Raw genomic sequence first — 15,380 nt, 5'->3', positions numbered from 1 at the left:
AACAACCTTCGGAAGGAAAGCAGCCTTGGTCCTCAACACCACCTTATCCCCATAAAACGTTATATAAGGGGGTTTAACCGATAAGGCCTGCAACTCACTCACTCTCCTTGCAGATGTTATAGCTACCAGGAATACTGTTTTAATAACCAAATACCTTAAGGGGCAAGAATGCATAGGCTCAAAAGGGGACCCCATAAGGAAAGTCAGGACCAAGGACAAATCCCATTGAGGCATAACGAATGGTTTTGGAGGATATTGATTCAGAAGACCTTTCAAGAATCTGAGAACAATAGGGGATTTAAATAACGATGGTTGGTCTGGAAGACAAATGAAGGCTGACAAGGCCGACAAATAACCCTTAATGGTAGCTACTGCACAACCTTTCTGCGCTAGAGACAGTGCAAAAGACAAAACATGTGACAGATGAGCATGTAAGGGATCAATCTGTCTCTCTCCACACCACATAACAAATTTAGACCACCTATTAGCGTAGATAGATTTAGTGGAGTGTCGCCTGGCCGCTAAGATAACATCCACTACATCAGGTGGGAGAGAGAAGGAACTCAGGTTGCCCCGTTCAATCTCCAAGCATGTAGGTGCAGACTCTGGAGGTTGGGGTGTAAAACCTGCCCCTGCGACTGCGAGAGGAGGTCTGCCCTGAGAGGGAGACGGAGCGGAGGGCACAGTGAGAGTTGGAGAAGGTCGGAGTACCATACCCTCCTTGGCCAATCCGGAGCTATTAAGATGACTTGGGCCCGGTCTTGGCGAATTTTCCTCAACACTCGAGGAATCAAGGGTATGGGGGGAAACGCGTAAAGCAACTGGTCGCACCAGGTTATCTGAAACGCGTCCCCCAACGCTCCCTGCATCGGATACTGGAGGCTGCAGAATAACGGGCAATGCGCGTTCTCCCGAGTGGCAAACAGATCTATCCGAGGAAACCCCCACATCTGGAAGATTAAACAGACTTGATCTGGATGGAGACGCCACTCGTGGTCTGCCGAGAATTGGCGACTGAGACTGTCCGCACGTACATTCAAGACCCCGGCCAGATGATTTGCCACCAAGCAAATCTGATGGTCCTTTGCCCAGGACCATAGCCGAAGAGCTTCTCTGCAGAGAAGGTACGACCCTACTCCTCCCTGTTTGTTTATGTACCACATCGTGGTAGTATTGTCCGTCAGGACCTGTACCGACTGACCACGAAGGGATGGGAGGAAGGCCTTGAGAGCCAAACGTACAGCCCGTAACTCCAACAGATTGATATGAAACACCTGTTCCTCTGGAGACCAAAGCCCTTTGATCTCCAGATCCCCCAGATGAGCTCCCCATCCTAGGGTGGAGGCATCCGTTATTACCGTGGCCACTGGTGGCGACTGCGCGAACGGCTTCCCCTGTGAAAGATTGTTGCCCGCAATCCACCACTTCAATTCCACAGCAGCATCTCTGGAGATCTTGACAGTACCTTCTAAATCTCCCTTGTGTTGAGACCACTGCCTTCGGAGGCACCACTGAAGAGCCCTCATGTGCCAGCGAGCATGCGTGACCAACAGAATGCAGGAGGCGAACAGACCGAGCAGACGAAGGACCTTGAGGACTGGAACTACCGCTCCATTTCGAAACATTGGAACCAATTCCTGAATATCTTGAATCCGCTGAGGCGGAGGAAAGGCTCGACTCAATGTTGTATCCAGTACTGCCCCTATGAACAGGAGGCGCTGAGAGGGCTCCAGGTGAGATTTGGGCACGTTCACCGAAAAGCCCAGGTCGAACAACAACTGGGTTGTTGACTGCAGATGATGCGACACAAGCTCCGGGGACTTGGCTTTGATCAACCAGTCGTCCAAGTAAGGGAATACTGCTATCCCCTTCCTTCTGAGCTCCGCCGCAACCACTGACATCACCTTTGTGAAGACTCGAGGTGCTGAAGTAAGACCAAACGGGAGGACCGCAAACTGATAGTGCTGCGACCCTACCACAAACCGGAGATACTTCCTGTGCGACTTGAGTATCGGGATATGAAAGTAAGCATCCTGCAAGTCGACAGACACCATCCAATCTTCCTTGTTCAACGCCAAAAGCACCTGTGCTAGGGTCAGCATCTTGAACTTTTCCTGTTTGAGGAACCAATTCAAGATCCTCAGATCCAGGATTGGTCTCAACTGACCATCCTTTTTGGGAATCAGGAAGTATCTTGAGTAACAACCTCGACCCTTTTCCTGCTCTGGGACCAACTCTACCGCGCCCTTTGAAAGGAGGACTTGAACCTCCTGTTCTAGCAACAGGAGGTGTTCTTCTGAACAATAAGATGGGCGGGGCGGGATGAGGTGCGGGAACTCCCGAAAGGGAAGGGCGTAGCCTTTTCCCACAATGCCGAGAACCCAAGTGTCCGTTGTGATAGACTTCCACTTGTGGAGAAAACGCTGTAATCTGCCCCCTACAGGAGAGGAGTGAGTGGGAAACGGTGGAAGCCTAAGGCTGCTTCCCCTGCTGCACCCCTCCAGAGGACGAGGAAGAGGCAGAGTGCTGTTGAGAGGCTCCTCTGGTACGGACCCCACCCCTCCCCCTCCCTCTAAATGACCTATAGGGGAGGGAAGAGGCGGGTTGCTGGAACCTCCCCCGAAAGGAAGAGGAATAAGAGCCACGCCCAAATCCCCGAAACCTCCTGAAAATTCTAGAAGAGGCAGAGGAAGAAGGAGCTTGCAGTCCTAACGATTTGGCTGTGGCTCTGCTCTCCTTAAATCGTTCCAAGGCTGAATCTGCCTTGGCTCCAAACAGTCTGTCCCCATCAAACGGGAGGTCCAGCAGGGTCGACTGCACATCCGCAGAGAACCCTGAGTTTCGGAGCCAGGCCTGTCTTCTTGCCACCACAGCCGTGCCCATCGCCCTGGCCACCGAGTCGGTCGTGTCCAGCCCAGACTGGATAATCTGGGTCGCGGCAGCCTGGGCGTCCGAGACCACATCCAAAAGACCCTGGGGAAGCTCCGTGAATGAAGACGAAATATCATCCATCAGCGCATGGATGTACCTCCCCAGAATGCACGTGGCGTTGGTGGCCTTCAACGCCAAACTGCATGACGAAAATATTTTCTTGGACTGCGCATCCAGTTTCTTGGAGTCTCTGTCTCCAGGCACCGTCGGGAAGGAACCAGGCGCTGACTTTGAGGAACAGGAGGCTTGCACCACCAAGCTCTCCGGCGTAGGGTGTCTAGAGAGAAAGCCAGGGTCAGATGGTGCAGCTCGATACCTCCTGGCCACAGCCCTATGAACAGCCGAGGAAGACACCGGCTTCTTCCACACCTCCAACACCGGATCCAGCAAAGCCTCATTAAATGGCAAGAGAGGCTCAGCTGCAGCAGAGGCCGGATGCAATACCTCTGTCAGCAAATTCTGCTTTGCCTCTGCCACCGGCAAAGGCAGGTCCAAAAAGCTCGCTGCCTTCCTCACCACAGCATGAAAGGAAGCAGCCTCCTCCGTATATTCCCCTGGAGATGAAAGGTCCCACTCAGGGGAAGTGTCCAGCCCACTGGCTGTATCCAGACCATGCAGTCCGTCTCCAGAGTCCTCAATCTCTCCCTCCTCTAGGACTCGCTGGTACTCTTGCTCTTCTAAAAGACGGAGAGCACGCCTCCTCGAATGAAGTCTCTCCTCGATACGCGGAGTCGACATGGCCTCCGCCGACGTCGAAGAACGGCGCCGATCTCCAGAAGCATCTGACGCCGCGTCCGGCGCCACAGGCAGCTTCGGCGCCGAGGCAGGAGCCGGAGGACGAGGTCTTGGAGCCGATGGACCAACCGGAGTCACAGGGCAAAATCCTGACTTCGACGGAGGGGCAACCTCCGGGGCCGAAACATCCGAAGCCACCGGAGCGGCCACCGACGCCGGCACCGGCGCCGAGCCCACATTCCCAAAAGGGAGAAAGGGCATAAAGGGTGCCGGCCGAAGAGGCGCAGGATCACCCAACGAAAAGGCCAAGGGCCCCGAAGGACCAGCCGGAGCAGCTCCTGGAGCCATCTGCTGAAAGATGGTATACATCGCATTAAGAAACGCGGTACTATCGGCTCCAGGAGTGGGAAAAGCCGGATACTGGGGTGCCTGGATCGAGGGCGACCCCGACGCCGGCCTCGACGTCTGCGACGCCGGAGAAAACACAAGAGGCTGCACCACCTCAATCACTGACGCCTGACCAGGTGAAGTCGGTGACGCCGGAGAGGGCAACGGCGTCGATGGATGCGGCGTGACCGTGGGGCTGACCTCCCAAGTCCTCCGACGCCGAGCCGAAGGTGACCTCGAACGAGACTCCTTGCTGGAGTGACGTCGTGAGTCTCTACGGCGCCGGGAGTCTCGATGACGCCGGTGAGACCTTGGCGAAGAAGACTTCTTATGATGTTTCTCCTTCTTCTTTGACTTTGCCATAAATAACTTGGCCTCGCGCTCTTTGAGGGCCTTCGGATTCATGTGCTGACATGAATCGCAAGTCGAGACGTCGTGGTCGGAGCTCAAACACCATAGACAGTCGGAGTGAGGATCTGTAACTGACATCTTGCCCCCACACTCCCGACAGGGCTTGAAACCCGACTTCCTCTGAGACATTGTTACCGCAGAGAAGACTACGCAGCAGACAATACACTGTAACCACGAAGGTAACAGTAACTCCCTCGAAGATAACCGTTTCGAATGCACGGAAAAAAGGGAACTGTCATCGGCACGTCGGCGAGGACTTCTTATTGCCTGTATGACGTCAGACGGCGTCGCGTGGGCTAGAGTGACGTCCTCGTCGACGTGCAGAGACTAGTAAGAAGATTTCCGTCAAATGCTGGCGCCATGGGAGTATTCATCAGGTGAGGAATCCACAGGTAGTTGTATCCATCAGAAATAAGTATTATTGAGCTGTGGACCCCAGCCTTTACACTTTGCATTTTTGTTGGCCCCTCGTCACAGTGCCACTTTCAAATATAATCAAATTGGACAATGTCTTATTTCCGTGGCTCGGTAAACCTTTCTGGTCCAATAAAGGCAAGAAAAGCAATGAAGGATAATAGGCTGGTGAGAATGTTATCACACGTTTGATGTCTATCGATTGTGTTAGATATCTGTTGAGAGGTGGATAAAATGATGTGGTGCACGTGGCTCATTACAGAAAACTAAGGGGGTCATTCTGACCCTGGCGGTAATTACCGCCAGGGCGGAGGTCGGCGGTAGCACCGCCAACAGGCTGGCGGTGCACCGCCGGGCATTCTGACTGCGGCGGTACAGCCGCGGCCAGAAGCGGAAAGCCGGCAGTGTACCGCCGACTTTCCGCTGCCCATGGGAATCCGCCATGGGGATTCTGACACCGCATACCGCCATCCTGTTCCTGGCGGTTCGCCCGCCGGGAACAGGATGGCGGTATGGGGTGCCGTGGGGCCCCTGGGGGCCCCTGCATTGCCCATGCCAATGGCATGGGCACTGCAGGGGCCCCCGTAAGAGGGCCCCACAAAGAATTTCAGTGTCTGCTTTGCAGACACTGAAATTCGCGACGGGTGCAACTGCACCCGTCGCACCTTCCCACTCCGCCGGCTCCATTCTGAGCCGGCGTCCTCGTGGGAAGGGTGATTCCCGCTGGGCTGGCGGGCGGACTTTCGGCGGTCGCCCGCCAGCCCAGTGGGAAACCCAGAATGACCGCCGCGGTCTTTTGACCGCGGTACGGTCTTCTGGCGGTTCAAGCTTAGAATCACCCCCTAAGTGGCAAAACACTTTATTAAAAATGAAACACAACATGTAAGCCTAAGCATATTTAATCATAAGAAATCACCACCATTTCAGCTGACCAGTTTCCATTAGAAAAGGGTCAGTAAGAGCCTAATGCTAAAATATAAGAAATTTAGGACAGTTTATATACGTTTTCATTCAATACAAGTTTGTGGAACCTAATTACATGACAGAAGCTTTTCATTTTCACCATAAACTTTTCCAGTGAGCAAGTGGCAGGATCTTCTCCAGAGGAAGCGCAAGACGTCCTTGAGGACAACGTGTCATTCATGAATAAAATACTGAGTTCATTATTCTCCTAAAACCCAGCTTTCATGTGTAAACAATGAAAATAAGGTTATCTACTACCATGAATAAACAGGCTTCCGATACTACTACAGCCATTAAACTTAGCAAGCATAGTTGAGGCTAAAGGAAACTTCGGATACATTAGAAACAACTTTCATATCTGATTATGAAATGTATCAGTATAAACAGTGATTATAGAGACACAGAAAAGCAACAAGTTGAAATACACAGGAATATATGACTGTCTTTACAGCATTTATAGTCTAGCTATATGATGGTACATCCCACCAACTACATTTTTTAACAAGACACAAAATTGACTAAACTCAGCAGCTTGACTTTATTCCCCTCCACAGTCCTCAGCCTGGGACAGCCAACATAAATATAGCGCCCTCGGAATTCTTACAGAAATGTCGGGAACCATTTAAAGTCAGTGTATTATTCTTTGTACTATATCAGAGGAGAAAACTCAGTAGGAGCTGTAGGACCTGTATGCAACTCACGCACGTCGGTTTACTATGGTCTGGTGCAAAATATTCAAGAAGTGAGTGCGATAAGGCAGAAAACAATGACTCTGCATTGTAAGTCAGGAGTGATTTTTTTTCCATACCACAAATGAGTGGGATAATGTCCCCCAACAGCCAAAATTTCTGCTTAGCAGCCAGGAACATAGTAGGTTTGTTGAGGAGCGGTCCCATTTTCAGTGACCATAAACCAAAGCCGCTATCTATCCTCAATAATCTGCTTTCTAGTGCTGCGAGCATCTTTACACCCATTATTGATTCTAATGGTCTGATTTAGAGTTTAGCGTGCAGAGTACCATCCTTCAGGGTGGCAGAGGACATTACCTCCACCAGCCTGACGGACTATTGTCTTACAAATTTAGAGCTGACAGCTGGGCAAGTGGTCATCCCTGTGCTTTAAAAAGAACCGCTTTCAGGTTGGGGCCTTTTAATATAGTAAATTTTGGTGGGTGGCTGATGTTACTTTTGACAGCATTTCACCAAACTTTTAACTTTTGTCCGTCGTTCAAAAAAAATGCCCAAAGCTGTTTGAGTTCTTAAAAATAAAAAAAAATAAAAAACAATAACAATGAAAATAAAATAATGACTCCCCCCCAACTCTTCCCACCAACACACTGGGAGTTTCCCGCCAGGCTAAGAGTGATAACGACAGAGTGTACACAGTTCTTCTAAACTCTGGAGGATGTTTGGTCCCGGAAAGATCAACACAAATCAGCTGGACCGAGCCAGGGATCCTGCGGAAGCCGCTAGCATAGGGCCCGATAATGACGGCGGCACGCCAATGCCCAGAGGCCTGCTCCCTCCAAGGAGGAGACCCAACAGGAACACCAAAAAGTGATGGTGGCATCCATGAGCAATGTGGGGGCAAGCCCCACATCCGTATTAGATGATGAGGAGGAGGGGTTGAACACGGAACCAGCATCTCGGAGGGCTCGAGCAACGAGTTACCAATAGTGACTCCTAAGACCGCCAACAAAATTATCTGAATTTATGACTGCGTTGATATGATTTTTTATCTCCCGACTATGGTGATGAGATGGAGGTACTGCATGATACATGACAAACAGATATTGTCTCATGCAGTGACATTAACACTGCTTTCTAAGCTGGGAGGGGGTGCCTGGCGGATAGTCCTCAGAGATGCTGGATCTGTGTTTTATCCTCCAGCAAACGTAAGAAACTTTGTGCCTTACGACTCCGGCACTTCCCATTAAACAGAGATAGTTATATCACGGTCACCGCAGCAACCCCAGGACAAGAGTTACACGTGGGTTCTCTTGTGAGTGTTATTGTTTGTTTGACTGTTTGGATGGGAGGTAATTGGCTGCTTGTCTGGGGGAGTAGGAGTTTGAATGTACTTTGTTGTAATGGGAACTGCCAGAGTCGTAAGGCACAACGTTTCATAAGATTGCTGGAAGTGGGGTTGCAGGAGTGTAGGAAGCTGGCTCTGTATATACTATATCAAAATGAGATATAGTGTGCATAGAGTCCAGCGGTTCCCCAAGAGGCTTGACAGAGGCAATAACAGATAATACTAATGCTCTATTTGTGGTATTGTGGTCGAGCAATTAGGCTTATCAGAGGGTAGTGTTAAACATTTGTTGTAACCACACAAGCAATAAGTGAAAACGCACACTCAATGACTTAACTCCAGGCCAGTAGGTTTTTATATAGAAAAATATTATTTTGTTAATTTATTTTTAGAACCTCAAGATTCATTTAGCAGGTAAGTACATTAAATGAAAGGTAGTTGATACTTTGAATAGATTCAATATTGTACACAATTTTCATTAAAATGGCAAAAAGCTATTTTAAAAGTGGACACTGCAATTTTCAACAGTTCCTGGGGGAGGTAAGTACAGTACAGTTTTAGGGGTAAGTACCACACTTACGGGTTCAGTCTCTGGGGCATAGGTAGCCCACCGTTGGGGGTTCAAGACAACCCCAAGCACCCAGCACCAGCAACACAGGGCCGGTCAGGTGCAGAGGTCAAACAGGAGCCAAAATAACCTGGGCACCTATGGAGAAAGGGGGTACTCCGGTTCCAGTCTGCTTGCAGGTAAGTACCCGTGTTGTCGGAGGGCAGACAAGGGGGGTTTGGAGGAGTACTGGAGGGGCCCTAAGTAGGCACACAAACCACACCCTCAGCAGCACGGTGGAGGCCAGGTGCAGTGTGCGAACAGGGCATCTGGTTCTCAATAGAACTCTATGGAGGGACCCGGGGGGCACTTAGGCGCTGCAGGCAGGGCACGGGGGGCCTCTCGGGAAAGCCACCGACTGGGCAAGGGTGAGGGCCGCCTGCTGGTCGTTGCTGCACCAGTGGTCGGTTCCTCACGGGCCTGGGGGCTGTGGGTGCAGTACTTCTCCAGGCATCAGATATCTTTGTCCCGGGCAGTCACGGTCAGGGGGGTCCTCGGGATTCCCTCTGCAGGCGTCGTCATGGGTGTGCAGAGCGGTCAGCCCAGGGTGGACACTTCGTCGGAGTCGCCTGCGGGTCCTCTCTGGATAGTTGGTTCCTTTGGATACGGGCCGGGGGCATCGGGTGCAGAGTAGTGGGGACTCACGTTTCTGGAGTGAGATGGAAGTCCCTTTAAAGATGGATGTCTTTTCTTATGGTTGGGCAGAGCCAATGCCCATGGGAGTACTTGGTCCTCGGTGATGCAGGCAGTCCCCGGGAGGCTTTATAGGGGTCACTAGTCATGTAGAACACTGCGCTTTTCGGTTGCAGGGTCTTTGAAGCAGGAAACAGGCAGGTAGGGCTGGGGCCAAGTCAGTTGTCATTTCCTTTTCTTCTCTGCTGGGTTTTCAGCTCAGCAGTCCTCCTTCTTCTTGAGAGGTCGTCAGGAATCTGAAGAGATGGGTTCAGGATCGCCCCTAAAATACAAAATGTAGGGGTGTGTTAGGATTAGAGGGCAGTAGCCAATGGCTATTGTCCCTGAGGGTGGCTACACCCTCCTTGTGTCCACTCCCTCTGGGGAGGGGAGCACTTCCCTATTGGTCCTAATCCTCCAAAGCAAGCTGGAAGATTTCTCAAGGAGGGGGGTCACTTCAGCTCTGGTCACCTTAGGGGTGGACCTGGCTGAGGGGCTGACTCCTTGTTTTTCTCATTATCCTTTCGGACTTGCCACCGAAAGAGGTGATTCATCCGGGAGGGGGGCCACAGGGTGGGTGGGGGCAGGCATCTCCACTAGCTAGAGTGCCCTGGGGCATTGTAACACCCGCTTGAGTCTTTGACGCTCACCGCCAGGTCTTACAGTTCCTGCAGGGGGAGGTGTGAAGCACCCAGGACAGGCTTTGTTTCTGACCACAGAGTGCACAAAGGCACTCGCTCCATGTGGTCAGAAACTCGTCTGGAAGTAGCAGGCTGGCACAGACCAGTCAGCCTTGCACTAGTAGTTGGGCTAACATACAGAGGGCATCTCCAAGATTCCTTCTTTGTGCATTTCTCAATAAATCCCACATTGGCATCATTGTGCTAAGAAGTTTGATACCAAACTTCCCAGTATTCAGTGTAGCCATTATGGTGCTGTGGAGTTCGTAATGACAAACTCCCAGACCATATACTCAGCATGGCTACCCTGCACTTACAATGTCTAAGAATTGACACTGTAGGAGCATAGTGCTCATACAGCTATGCCCTCACCTGTGTTGTAGTGCACCCTGCCTTAGGGCTGTAAGGCCTGCTGGAGGGGTGACTTACCTATGCCACAGGCAGTGGTTTGTAGGCCTGGCACTCTGAGGGGGAGTGCCATGTCGACTTTGTCTTTTCTCCCCACCAGCACGCACAAGCTGCAAAGCAGTGTGCATGAACTGAGTGAAGGGTCCCTGAGGGTGGCATAATACATGCTGCAGCCCCTAGGGACCTTCTCTGGCCACAGGACTCTTGGTACCGGGGTACCTCTTACAAGGGACTTAACTGTGTGCCAGGGTTGTGCCAATTGTGGAAACAAAGGTACAGTTTTAGGAAAAGAACACTGGTGCTGGAGCCTGGTTAGCAGGTTCCCAGCACACTTCCAATCAAAGATGGCATCATCACTAGGCAAAAAGTGGGGGGTGACCATGCCAACTGTAGCATTTTCCTACAAGAAGCCATGGATGGGGCGGGGGAAGAGGGAGGGAACTGCACGGGAGATTACTGTACTGCACTTATGGCTCCCCTCATGCCCTACAAATTACTCTCTTGGACCATCAGGGGGATGCACACTATGACGAAACGTTATAAAGTATTTTTTCCTACCTGAATAGGAGGGGGATACATGTGGCATTCCAACATGAGACACAACTCACTGCTAAGGAGGGACGGCACCCCACAGAAGGTGGAGGAGACAGACCTATTACACTATATACTCAGCATATGCAAGAGGCATGCTGATTTGGATTCGAGCTGGGGACCCCTTCCAACACACAGGAGACGCTATAGATCCAGAGGGAAGGTAAGTGGTGGTGACGGGCTGCTTAGGACATCAGGACATAGCACTAGTTAATATCTAAGCCCCGAACATTGACCAGGGAACCTTCCTTGCATGCCTATCGGGCCAACTGGCCTTCTACCTAGTCCAAACCACCAATGTGAGAGGGGATTTTAACTGTGTAGCAGACCATCAAGGCAGACCAATCAGACCCCCCCAGTGTGGGATTCACCGGTTCTCAGAGCAGCCCAAATTTTTACCGATTGGCAAACGCAATGGGGCCTCAGACTCGTGGCTGCAGATGCACTCTCAGTCACAAGACTATTCCATCTACTGAGGCCTACACAATCTCCAGATACATCTCAACGTCTTTCTTTGTACGCCTGGTGTGTATGGCCAGGTACATGATGTAAAGTATTTGGTTCATACTATTGCAGACCACAAGTCGATACTGCTGCATCTGAAGTGGGAGAGCCCTATACCATGTATCCCCACATGGAGCTAAAACCTGAATCACTGGAGGGCCCACAATACTTAAAGGCAAAACAGGGACACATACAGAGATAGTATGAGGAGAATAGTGGCATTGTCTCAACCCCCTAACTAGAATGGGATTACTTCAAGGCGGTAATATGCTGGAAATGTATAGCGGAATTGGTGTGAGTCAGGGGTACCTTACTAAGAGAGGTGCTGGAGGTTGAGCGGGACTTGAAGAAAGTGGAAAAAAGGAGACCAGGACAGTCCTACTTACAACAAACTCTATTGGAGGCAAAAGAAAAAGTGGCAGGCCACGTAGAGAGACTCCGATGTTTCAACTACAAACAATATATGGTGCACGCTCATGCTGAACGTGACAAAACTGGCTCCTTGCTGGCGTGGCTAGCTAATTCAGCTATAAGAAGTTCGATGATAGTGGAACTTTGTACAGAGGACGGCTCCTGACCATATATAGGCAGGGAGAAATCAACTACCATTTCGTGCACTATCACAAAAAAGCTCTATAAGAGCCTCACCAGGCATGAGGAGGAGGCGATATGTGCCTTTTTGGCGCTGCTGCCACTCATGACTCACACAGGACGAAGTTGAAGGGCTGGGGGCTGCAATTACTATTCAAGAGGTAAGAGCGGTTATTAAGGGTCTAGCCTGTGGGAAGACACAGGGACAGAAGGACTGCCAGTTAACAGAACTAGCACCCAAACTTGTAGATCTGTATAAAATGGCGAGGAACATAAGCCACTTACCAGAATCGACTCGTGAGGCTTTGCAGTAGCAGGGCTGACACCCAGGAAACAGCTGTCTGCCTGTAGGGCCTACCAACCTCTGTCAATGCTCAACTTAGACTACAAGGTCCTCAGCAAAATCCTGGCCCCATGGCTTCTCTCCTTGATGCCCAAATTGATCCACTCCGATCAGGCAAAGTTTACACCCAGCCGAAACAAGGAACTCAATATCAGAAGATTCCTAGCAGTTATGGAGGCTGATCCCTATGACAGGGCTGAGGCAGCGATTTTCGCTGTGGACATTGAGAAGGCCTTTGATAGTCTAGAATGGAGGGTTTTATATGAAGTGATGGCCTGGATGAGATGGGGGGGGGTTTCCTAGTGTGGACCCAACTATTACATACGGATCCCACGGCTAGAGTTCACGAGACGAACTCAGAGAGGTAAAGTGCAGATTGTGGGACACAGGAGGGATGTCCACTTTCGTCTCTGTTATTGCCCTGGCTATGGAGCCACTGGCCTGCCTAGCAAGAGACGAGAACAGATATAAGGGGCTTCAGTTGAGCACTTACTCTCACCGCATAGCCCTATATGCAGATGACCTGGTACTATTCCTCCAAAATATCGCTTTGGACCTAGAAGGAGCTCGGGCAATGCTTGCGGACTTTGGCTCTATGTTGGGCCTATGGGTAAACTGGCAGAAGTTCTGTTTGTTTCTGATGAGTGCAACTGGTCATCTGCTGGAGGGCCCGAGGGAACTGTTGTGGAAACCCCGCTGCTTCTCTTTAAGGACCAAATTTTTCATGGTAAGCAGGACATCCTAGAGGAGAATGTGGAACAATTATTAGATCAGTTGGGCAAAGATAGAACTCTGTAGCACATTACTGCTTTCAGTTGCAGGACGGGTAGCCCTGCTGAAGAGGACTGCCCTTCCACAAGGTCCCTAGAGCACTGTTCAGAGAGTTGGACACCATGACAACGACATTCCTATGGGGCCCGGGTCGGCAGAGGGTGTCTCTTTCCAGGTTACAGCACCCTTTGACTGATGGGGGACTGGCGGTGCTGGAGTTTGAGTCCTACTACTTGGCAGCCCCAGCTCCAGTGGTACGCTGAATGGCTGGCGGGACGACAGAATCCAGTCACACCTGTGAGACCCTTTGTCTCGACGCTGCCTAGTCTGACAGAGGTTCTGCTGGGACTGGGGTAAGCCTCGGGTGAAGACCCTCAGAAGTAATACAACGCTGTTGGAATAGGTGCATACAAAAATCACAGACACGTCTCCCATACTCACGAGAAATACCTGTGACCATGATGAAAGCCTTACCCCACAGTGGCAGTTGGGAGGGCTTGACGGAATGTCAAGTGGCAGGGGCAACAAAAGTGTTCAGGACCAAAGAACTCCTGCCATTCAAGGAATTCCGCTTGGAATTTGACCTCCCGCAGGGTCACTTCTTCTAACACAGCGATCTGCATTTGTTGGAAAGATGGCTTGGTGGAGCCCCAAACTCACAACACATGCCAATACTTGGTGTTATCAGCAGATACCGTCAAAGTGGTAACCTCTCTCCACAAGGCAATAACAGGGGAGATATGCTTCAACCATTAGATACCCTGAGGACACAGTGGGAGGGAGACCCGGGGGTCCCCAGTCCCAAAAAGAACTGGGTAAATATCTTAGAAAGAATCTTGAAAGTTTCCAGGAAAGCCAGATGCAAATGAATTAATCTATACTACCTAGGGCCTACTTTACTCCAGGGCACATAAATAGATACTTCCACAGAGTGACTGTGGCTTGCCCATATTTTGGGGAGTTTGGAGTGGAGCTAAAACAGGAGATTTGGGACTGTCACCCAACTACTGGCTTATTGGGAAGAATCACAACGCTGGTTGAAAATATTATTGATTAAGATGACGCATGCTCGTTGGGCCATTGTATACTGGGTTGGTTCCCCCAAAGCTGTAAAACGACGGTCACTAGCTACTTTCAGGACCATGCATTTGTGCTGACAAAAAGGTAAATCACGTGCCATTGGATGGCCCCAGGGGGACTCCGGGTAGCAGTCTGGCACAGAGTTGGAGTGCTGGGCCACCTACAAGGGCAAGGTACTCCTCTGAGCGGCAAGGAGAGGACTGCACCAGATGGATCTGGCTCGGGCCTGGGAGACGCTGGTGGAGGGTCTCAGGAAACCTGCTGAACAATCCCAGGGGTCCACACCAAAAAGGCCATTGACACAGGCCCCTACATCTCCCTGACACAATAGGTGATAGAAGTACAATTGGCACCCAGAGGATTGCAAATTCACTTAAGTCATACCTCACACTCTGCCCTGTCACGATATGGACCATGATACTCCTACGGATAACCAACACAGCAGCCTGAAATTTTTATATTTCAACCCAGAAGTGGAAATGAGGGACGACTCTTAGCAGCTGGAGGGTGGGTGTGGAGGAGGTCAGAAGTTTAATAGTTGCTTGAATATAACATGGTGAATATTGTCTTGACATGGCTAGTACTGAGATTAAGGCCTTATGGGCCCGACATTGAACATTGCACGCAGTACTGATGATAAAACCTTCGATAAAATCTATTTAAAAATATGATGGTTTAATAGCAAACCACAGTCTGGAGCCAGACTTATAACATATAAAAAACCATAACACAGTAAATGTTCTAGCTCCAGTAAAAGAAACTTGGTTTGCAAAATGCCCAATGCTAGATCAGAACCGACAGGACTAAACAGCCTGGACTTTGGAAATGTAATATTCTGTAAAAACTGACAAAGCTGTCGGTTTTATTTCACAATTGTTCTTTATAAGATGCAATCTTATGCAATTATGTTCCAAGTTTAATACCTATGCCACAGGATTAAAAAAACTGCATTTTGGAAGCAAATGGAAATTAGGGGTTCTGTTACTTTGGAGACTTCAATTTGCATCTAGAAGATTAGAAAAGATGTTTGATCATCATCTGAGCCTCAAAGTCTTGTAACAAAATCCCTAAAGCTTGGAAAATCCCCATTCCTTTTGAATAGCTGTGGTGGCCTTGGCAATTTTTTTCTAGGGCCTCTGCACAATAACTATTCTAAATAGGACAAATTCAGGATAATCATGTGTAAGTAATAATGTCTAGATTTCTAAGTCAACTAGGTGAAGTGCCTTTTTCTAACAATGCTCACAACGAACTCTGA

At 50.1% G+C, this 15,380-nt stretch overlaps 1 protein-coding gene across 2 annotated transcripts in view; it reads right to left on the bottom strand.

Moving 5' to 3' along the window:
- SGCB (sarcoglycan beta) overlaps positions 1 to 15,380 on the bottom strand; it is a 210,123-nt gene that overhangs the window by 140,672 nt on the left and 54,071 nt on the right. The window lies entirely within an intron of this gene.

This window comes from Pleurodeles waltl, chromosome 1_2 (genome assembly GCF_031143425.1).
Source record: "Pleurodeles waltl isolate 20211129_DDA chromosome 1_2, aPleWal1.hap1.20221129, whole genome shotgun sequence".
Taxonomy (NCBI): domain Eukaryota; kingdom Metazoa; phylum Chordata; class Amphibia; order Caudata; family Salamandridae; genus Pleurodeles; species Pleurodeles waltl.
This window is presented reverse-complemented; position numbering and strand designations above follow the sequence as displayed.